Below are 9,888 nucleotides of genomic sequence, written 5' to 3'. Positions count from 1 at the left end.
CACACACACACACACACACACACACACACACACACAAATAAATCTTAAAAAGAAAGGTGAACAGTAATTGGGGAAGGTACCTCATGTTGGCTTCTGACCTCCACATGCATGTGCATACACATATAGCACACAGACGCATGTACACGCACACTTCACACAAAGAAGCCGCTGTGTTGAAAGAGTGTCTGTGAGGGGCCACAGGGAAGGGACTGTGGGTGGCCCCAGCCTCCAGATTCCAAGAAGCCAGGCCACATGAGCTTGGGCACCAAGGTCTTTCCCAGTCAACCCTTCACATGAACGTGTAACCTCATCAGTATTTTGTTTTTCCACCCACCAGGCTGGGCAGAGCCACACCTCTACTGACCCAGAGAAATTGTGACAGAGTAAACGTACACGTCTAAGCCTCTGAACTCATGGAGACTGGTTCCACAATGATGGAGAATGGACAGGGTCTCCAAGCCTCCGAGGGCAAGCCCTTGGCTGTGTGCTAACACCTCAGCCCCTTTATCACCAGGCGTTTACCAAGCCCCTCCAGGCCCTTTCTGGCTTCAAAGCTTCTGGGTCTAACACGAGGAGGTTTCTCCAGAACGGCAAGCCATGGTCTTATGGGATTCCTAACCATTCACTAGCCTGCCCCCTAAGCCATTTGCTTCCGATGCCCACATCTTGCTGGCTAGTATTATAGCCATGGCACAGTTCTACACAGCCGCTTGATGTTCTGAAAGGGGCCTGCTGAATACACGCTCCACAGCATGCACACTTCTTCCTATTTCCTCTGAGCTTTTTCAAGTGTATTTAATTCTATTTATGATCTCACCACCAACAGTGTATAAATTAAAGGATGGATGGATGGAGGAATGAAGGAACATGCATTTATAATCTGCCAGGCTTGCTCCGAGGCCTCCAAATGCAAGGGTGTAATTTTTTAGCCTAATAAATGAAGAGTGACTTCCCCTCCTGAGTGCTGCCTCAGCAGTCAGGGTTCAGCAAACGGCACATTCGTCTCTCTGGGGGACAGTGCCAAGGATAATATTTTGGCAGGTTATCTCCACAGCTACTCAGTACAACACTGTCAGTCAAAGGTCAGTTTATGAATCTGGGATTTATAAAGTGAACCTGGAATTGGAGCCTGAGATAGTCCATCTCAAGCTGTAGATCTGTCTTGGCTTTGACAAATTGTGATGGGTCGTTGACGTGGAGCCCAGCATGACGTCCAGGCCTGTGGGCTGCCTTGGTCAGCAGCAGCTATCTGTCAGCATGTGTGTCAACCTCATGTGGATGTTCTGAGGGCATAAAGAGGCGTCATAGAGGCAGATCAAGGGTCATTCTTCCAGAGTGGGGCTGGGTGCCGACGGATGGGCTTGGTGGTGAGAGAGGATGTCAGAGCCTGGACACCAAGCTGTAGAGCTAAAGTGATACCCCTTTGCCATTTACAATAAAGAAAACCCTATCTGTGAATGCACGTATGCATGTAGGTATGTATTTGTATGCATCTAGTATGCACATGTGTATACTTAACATGTGTGTCTATTCATGCACAAGCACATACACTTTGAGCATGTGTACATATATGTTTGTGTGTGTATGAGCAAAATGTGCACATCTGCAGTTGTGTATATACACACATGTATGTACATGTACAAATATATGCATGTATAGTTGCCAATGTATGCATGCCCATGTATGCTATGTGCATGTGTACATGTGCATGTCTGTATGTAGATAGGCAAGCATGTGTGTGTACTGGCGCATACACACTTAGATTTGTGCCTATGTTCACACCTCTGTGTATGTACCTGATTATGTCATGGTCTAGGTCATCTAGTGAAGGGACTTCCTACGTCCTGGGTGTCTTTGAATGTGTTATGCATCTGGTTATGAACCTCCATGCTTAGCAACAGGCTACACATGGAAAGTGCAGCCTTTTGAAAGTCCGTTTGCATGCCTGTCCTCTAACACATGCCGTGTTTTGTCTCCAAGGAAGGCTGCTTCAGGTGGAGGAGAGTAAAGGATGTTTCGAAAGAGCACAGACTAAAGACAGCAGCAGCCTTTGGAAGAAGCCACCCAGGAACACTCTGCCCCATCTCCCTTCGGCCTCCCAACGCAGTGTCTGCTCATGGGCCCTGCCCTTGAGAGGCAGAGGGAGACTGCCTGGTTTAGAAGTCTGCAGCTGGATAGAAGCAGAACTCACAGTGAGATCAAAGGCATGTCGCAGCCAGCGTGAAAGCCAAGGACAGAGGGTCACACAGGGCCCAGCTCCGCCTGAAGTGGACTCCGTGTTTTGCCTGATGTGTAACAAGTGTTGAAACGCAGTGTGAAGATGGACTGATGGACAAAGGTGGGAAGAACAAGGGTCTCCAGAACCCACATGACGGAAGGAGAGGACAGGCTCCCGCAGGCCGTCCTCTGACCGCCCTCGGATGTGGACACGCACACATAGACAAATAGATAAACGCAATTTAAAGCAACAAACAAGGTGGAAGGCGAGGGCCACATCCGTGCTTCAGCACCCGCATGCCGGCACGCACATGTACATGTACACACAAACACATAGACACAGAGAGAGCTTTGCAACTGTGGAAGGTTTTAGTGTTGCAGATCAGAGCCAGATTATGTTGAGCTGCCTCTTGTCCCCTTAATAGGCATTTATTGCACTCTGAGTCTGACCTAGCGTCCTGTGCCTATCAGGAGCACCCTCTGGAATGTATTAACTTAGCAGAGCACCACCTTCCACCAGCCCCAACGCATGCCGTCAGACAGCGTCTGAGATCTAGAGCCATGTGTAACCCGCCTGCCTGATGGAAAGTGCCTTAGCTTATAAGTTTCCTTTATTCTGTGCCTATACAGACTTCATGAAACCATTTCTACGTTGGCACATATGTTGTTTGGGGTGACCTAAATCCATGTCACTCATACTTGGTTGAAGAATAAACTGTCTCAGGTCTGGAGAGCTGGCTAAGTGGTTAAGAGTACATACTGCCCTCGCAGAGGACCCAGGTTTGGTTCCCAGCATCCACACCAGGCAGCTCAGAACAGCCTGTAACTTCAGCTCCAGGTAGATCTGGACTCCCTGGGCACCTGCACTCATGTGCATAACCCCCCGCTGTAAACACAATTAAAAAATAAAATAAACCCTTTTGAGAAGGAATAAACTATCTCTTGTTCTTTCTGAGGTGAGCGCTGAGTTTTTTTTTTTAAATCAATAGATGTATAGAACCATTCTGCCTTCCATCCTGTGGCTAAGCAGATATTGTTTTGTGGGGCAGCCATGGAGACCCTCATCAACTGTTTGCTGCTGAAGGGCTCTGTGAATCTTGTAAGTTGTAGGAGCTTCTGGGCCTTGTGGGCTTTTTTCCTTCCTGATTCCTCTTGTACCTCCCCCATTCCTCCAACAGGGTGTGCTTCAGGTCAGAGGAAAGGGATACGCACACACGTATCCATACAGTCTTCGTATCTGACACCAGCCATGTGCTTTCCCCACATCAGTCAATCCCTCAACTGTCCAGACACCATCAGGGCATCCTCCCAATCCACCCAGACTCAAATTACCTCGAGTTAACACAGATGCCACAGGTGGAAGGCTCAGACCCATAGACCAAGAGCAAGTCCAGGCCTTGCCAAGCAGCTATAGATTGGGCAAGTGCAGTCCTCCTCTGGCCCACTACACAGGGGGCAGGAGAGGATGTCGTGCCTAGTGTGATAGTATAAACGCTATAACTGAGCATATGGGCTAGCAGAAACCTCAGGGGGAGGCAGGAGCCCGGGGAACATTTCTAACCATGTCCAGAGCTACTTGCCCCTCGGTCCTTAATACCACACACATGTCAACAGAGCTCAGTCTTCGCATCACCTCGTGGGAAGTAGCCTGACACTTACAGCAAGGTTTTTGCAGGAGTCTGGAGTTAATCTCAGCAAAGAGAGGAGGCAGGGCCTGACTTTGACATTCAGCTTCAATTTCCCAAGTCTACAGTTCTGTAGGCATCACTCCAGGGTCGCACACGCACACCCGGAGTCTATCAGGGTGCTTCAGTTCTAGTGCCTGTGTCCTGGGTTTGAACAGCACACTGGAGGACCTCAATGAACAGCGTTTCTGTCCTGCCCTGGAAGGGAACCTGATCCAGACCAGTTAGTGAACACAGACCTGTCATACCTGAGATTACATTATCATCTTTGGAATTTTAAGTAAACCCTGGAGAGATCTTCAAAACATGCTGTTGCTAAGAGTCCCTCTTCCTCACCCCCCATAGGCAGGTGAGAGGGCCTGGGAGTCAGGAGAGCCCCTGGATCTCACACCCCTCACCAGACCAGGATGATCCTGATGCCCTGAGCGGCATGTCTCCCCTGAGAGGAAGGGGCAGCCAGGGCCTGCCAGGGTCTCTCGTGGATGAGAGGAGCTGTGGCAGGTCTATGACAGGTTCGACCCAGAGTCCTGGTGGCCCACCTGGTCGAGCAGGTGGAGGTGGACCCCTGCTTCCACGAGTCATCCCGGCCTGGCACTCACAGTGCCTTCGCCTGTCTGCTCCTCCTCATAGTCCCCACACCCGTGGCTCAGTGGGTCTGCCTATCTCTGGCTCACTCTCCTTTTCAGTGCTGTGCGGGGGACTTCTTGTCCCCGTCGACTCCTCTGTGGCACTTGGAGTCGGGCACGTTTTTTGCATACTCGGCTCTGCCCACCACCCTCCACTGTTTGGTTTGGATAGGGCATCACTTCCAGCACACAGTAGGTTGCCCAGAAGTCTGTGGATGGGCCTAGTGAGACTGCAGCAGGTAAAGGCACCTGGGGAAGGGGAGAGCACGAAGCTGTCCTCTGCTTCCAAAACACATGGCATGGCATGGACACCACACGCACGCACGCACGCACGCATGCACACACACACAGAGAACAATCCATGGAGGAAGGGTTCCGAGATGGCTCAGCCGGTGAAGAGCTTGTATTGCAAACTTGAGGACCAGCGCTCAGGTGTCCAAAGCCATGTACAAAGCTGGACTCTGTGCTGCAGACCTGGGCTCTGTGCTGTGCTCCTATAATCCCAGAGCTGAGATGGCAGCAGAGACAGGCATGTGCCTGGAAGCTTGCTGGAGGGCCAGCCAGGCCTACATGGCACAAGCTCCCGGCCAGTGACTGGCCCTGTCTCAAATGAAGGTGGAAGAGGTAACTAACACCACGTTGTCCTCTGACCTCCACATTTGTGCCGTGTATGTATGTGCCTGAATCCCTGAATGCATACATACAGATACACACCCATACACACAGCCACCCAAACATACACACACAGAAACAGACACACACACACACACACACACACACATACACACATACAAAAACATAGACATACACACACAGAGACAAAGACACACAGACAGATACACAAACAGACAGACAGACACACACAGACACATACATATACACAGACACACATACAAAAACATAGACATACACATACAGAGACAAAGGCACACAGACAGATACACAAACAGACAGACAGACACACACAGACACATACATATACACAGACACACATACAAAAACATAGACATACACACATAGAGTCAAAGGCACACAGACAGATACACAAACAGACAGACACATACACACAGACACAGGCATACATACACACAGGCAGATACACACAGAGGCATATATAAAAACACAGACATGCATACATATACACAGATATACACAGAGTCACATACAAAACCAGACAGACACACACACAGACACAGATACACAGACGCACACACACACAGACACACAGGCATACTCACAGACACAGAGCCACAGAGCCACACATCTGTGGACAAATAAGAAAGTAGATGAGTATCCTCCGAGTATAGTCACCTGAGGTCTTTCCCTCACAGTCGCTGCTGTGTAGACGTCTACACCGGCTCCTTTGTAGATGTGTCTACAAGCTCCTGTAACTACCCATTCAAGTTAGATATATGTAAAGCACACAGCCACACACCTGGACCAGGTGGCTTAGGTCAGCCGTTCTTACAGAGAGGCCCAGTTGGAAGCATCCTGCTGCCCCCTGCTAGCCCAGTCTCCCTGTGCCCAGTGAGCAAAGCTTGGCTTTTTCATCTCAGTGTGAACCATCTAACGGCGGTTAGTGCCACCTGGCAATCTTCCCGTGTACAGGGGAGACAGGCCTTGGTTCTGAGGCAACGCGGGGCTGTCAACGATCTTTTGTGTCAGTGTCCCGATCTGCAGGGTGCGCTGTCCTAACAGCAAGTGGGGCCGATGCTCCGTATATCAGACACGTCCTACACAAATACCCGGATAATCCAGTCAGAAAACCAGTCGAGGAGTCAGAGGTAGGAGGGAACACCATGTGGGTCTGAGCCCACCCTGCTCTTCACACAGAGCCCACCGAGGGGCAGCGCGGCTGAGGCTCTGTGACTACTGCTCAGAGCTGTCTGGATCAGCTCTCCTCCTCTGCTAGCTCTTGAATTTCATGGATGTGACATTTGATTTCTGGAGGAAATTGATATTTAGATCAGCAAATAGATACAAATGTTGCATTCAGTTTCCAAAATGTTACACCGACATGGCAGGCAGGCCTTGTCCCAGTGGGGGAAGGGGGTGTCTTTGAACCCGCTTTGCTCAAATAGAAAAAGAGAGGGGAGGGAAGCAGAGGGCAGGAGGAAATGGTGCGTGGACACTGGACTGTGGAAGCTTAGGAAGGGGCCTGTGTTCCCTGCAGGCTCCAGGCCTTCCGTCCAAGGTGGAGGATCTGAGCCTCAGAGGGTGTGGTTTGCCCGTCAGCTGGGGCAGTCTCAAATCAATGAGACAGGGGTGGCCTGCACTCAGCAGATCCACTCAGGGATGGGCCCTAGGCCAAACAGTTTAGACTTGGAAGAGAAACAGGGCATTGTAGCTGTTCTAAAAGGATGCTTTGCCTTTGGACGGGTCTGCTTTGTGTTGCTATGACAAAGTGCTTGAAGCTAGGCACTCACTGAAGATAGATGAAGGTTTTAGTCACATACTTTTGGAAGTCGAAAGTCCAAGATTGGTTCACCCCATCTGTTTGGATCTAGGGAAGGTCCTGGGACTGTACCGCAGCAGAGTGGCAAAGCAGAAGTAAACAGACATGTACCCAAGGGCAGAGCCCATGGGCGGCCTCACTCTATGATGTCAATGACATTGGCGATGGAGAAACAGCAGTCTGAGAGGTTCTTCCCATCTTCCCCGGCTTTTAAGTTGCCTCAATAACACAGGCTCCTGCCAGAACTGAGCAGTGTAAATGCCTTCTGAAAGTGGCATCCCATGACCTTAGTACCCAGCACTAGCCCCGAAGTCTTAACGGTCCCCTCTCCCCCTGCGATACCTTGTCAGGACCATCTTCGGCACCTTAGCCTTCAGGGGACACCTTTGAACCTTATCCAGACCACAGCTCCCCTCTTCTTTTGAATCCTGTTTGTAGTAGTTTTCTGCCACTGGAACCTGAGATGGTCAACTTATAAAAAGGAAAGGTTTATTTTGACTTGTGGTTTCAGTCTAGGATTGGTTGGCTCTGTTGCCTGTGGACCACAGCAGGGGGTGTGTGGCAGAGGAAGCTGGCCAGCCCACCTCAGCTGGGAAGTAAAAGAAAAGGAAGAAAAGGCATCTGGGTCTCCACTAAGCCCCACCTCTGGATGATTTCACCACCTCCTGATAGCATCCTGGGCTGGGAACCCTCCCCCAGCTCCACTCAGCCTCCGTGTCCACGTCACTTCCTACTGCTGTGACTCAGCACTGACCCACTGGGGAGGAAATGGAAAGGTTGAGGTTTAATAGTTAGGTGTTTATGCACCAAGTTAAAGGGTCAGTTGTGCTGGACAGCTTCAGTTGTCAACTTGACATTCCTGGGAAGAGGGAGCCTCAATTTGGGAATTTTCTCTCTCAGATTGGCCTGTGGGTATGTCTATGAGGGATTTTCTTGATCATGGAATGATGTGGGAGGGCCTAGTCCACTCTCTAGTACCAATTTTTATTAGGTTTGGTTTCTGTTGTGATAAAACACTGTGACCAAAACCAACTTGGGGAACAAAGGGTTTATTTGGCTTAAAGTTCACAGTCCACTAGCAAGGGCACCTGAGATCAGCCTGCTTTCTTATACAACCCAGGACTACCTGCTCAGGGGCGGCACCACCCACAATGGACTGGGCCCTCCCACACCACTCAACAGTCAAAAGAACACCTCACTGAGGTGTCAACGGGTCAGTCTGACGAAGGGAAGTTTCCTCTTCTCAGGTGTTTTTAAGTTGACAACTGCAGCTAGCCAGGACACTCCACTTCTACAAGTCCTGAGGACGCTGCCCTGATTCCAGTCACTGTGCAGTTCACAGAGTTCATCCCCAGATACTCTGTGACTGGGTTCTTATCAGAACTTTGCAGAAGGCTGATTGCTTCTTGAGGACAAAGGAGGCCAAACAGAACAAGGGACTGGTTCAAGGCCACACAGCAAGTAGGTGGCAGAACCTGAATCGAAATTCAGGTCTTCTCTTTCCAGGGCAGCTTACGATGAAATAAACCCTTTCCTCCCCCACGTTGTTTTTGGTTAGCATTTTATACAGCAACAGAAAACTAGGACCTTTGTAGCGCAAACACAAGTTGGCATGGTGGCCCTTTTATATGTAACAGATTAAATCACGGGCAAGGATGACTTCTAACAAGAAACACCTGTTCCACAAAGGGAACCACCCCAGACCACCCCATGGGTGAGAAGTCTATGAGGTGACCAAGAAAGACCGAGGCCACAACTTGATGTCATGGTAAAGCTACAAGCTGGTCGTGTAAACATGTGAACAAAGGAAGCTTGGTCTAATTAACAGCCCAAGAAACCTGCAAGGTGGGTGGCTAACAGTCAACAATCAAGTTCAACCACTATGTTGTGTGACATTATTCCTGGGGAGATGTGAACTAACTCACCCCAGACAGGAAACCGGCAACAGACCAAAGGAAGGACGCCGTCAAAGTCATCGCGGTGAACCCACGTTTCATTCGGGTTACTTACAGGAGTGTGGATGAGGGGTTTACTCACAGGAGCAGAAATGACTCAAAGACAGCTGCATCCCCAAAGCTCACCCCAGAATGGGTGGCAGCTCCTGAAATCAGGAAACCTGGAGCACTGCACAACCTGCAGGCAGCTAGCTCAACAGGTTGGAGAGTGCCTCTTCCAGGCCGTTCGGCTAGTCTGAGCCTCTTTCAACTTGTCTGAGAGCATCTCTCAGCAGTCCTTATGGCTTATATGTTTGGTGAGGGAGGGGCCCAGTGAATCTGGTCAGTTTCAGGGCCTTTCTGAAGCTATTGAGTTGTTTACTTCTTGAGTTTAACAAGCTTCCCTGAAGAATGGAAAGGTTCACCTCCCCTTAGAACATCTGTGTCATAAAGATCTTTGCTCTAAGATGGAATGTCTTACCTGGCACTAAACTGCTGCAAACAGTCAAGCAAAGCACAAGTCAGAAATGGACAGAGCAGGGCATCAACCAGCCTTACCGGACACGCAGCACACGGACAGCACATGCTCATCTCCCTGCTGTGCAGGAGGATGCGTGTAGAGCCTGTGCCCGCCATTTTCTCTGTCCATCATAGCCCTGGGAACTACCCAAGCTCGATGGAAATTTCCTCAGTCTCATACAGCTTCTGCCACAGGACCCATAAATACCCCTGGACAAAACAGTTCACGAGTTTTTCTTCTTGTGGGAAAACCTTCCCATTTTGGGGAGCTTTTCTTACTTTCCCTCCATTTAAACAAAGCTGTTACTTTGTTTACTCCCATGGGTGTCCATGTCTTAAGCCTTCATTGATATGAGTCAATCAGGTGACTGTTGAGTTTCCGGCACTGCTTCTCAGCCCTGGGTCAATGCTCTAAGGGCCCCCCCCCCCCCCGGGGGAGGCTCTTGGTCATT

The sequence above is a fragment of the Nannospalax galili genome, unplaced genomic scaffold, assembly GCF_000622305.1.
Source record: "Nannospalax galili isolate Female #2095 unplaced genomic scaffold, S.galili_v1.0 scaffold1488, whole genome shotgun sequence".
NCBI lineage: Eukaryota > Metazoa > Chordata > Mammalia > Rodentia > Spalacidae > Nannospalax > Nannospalax galili.
Note: the sequence above shows the minus strand (reverse complement) of the source record.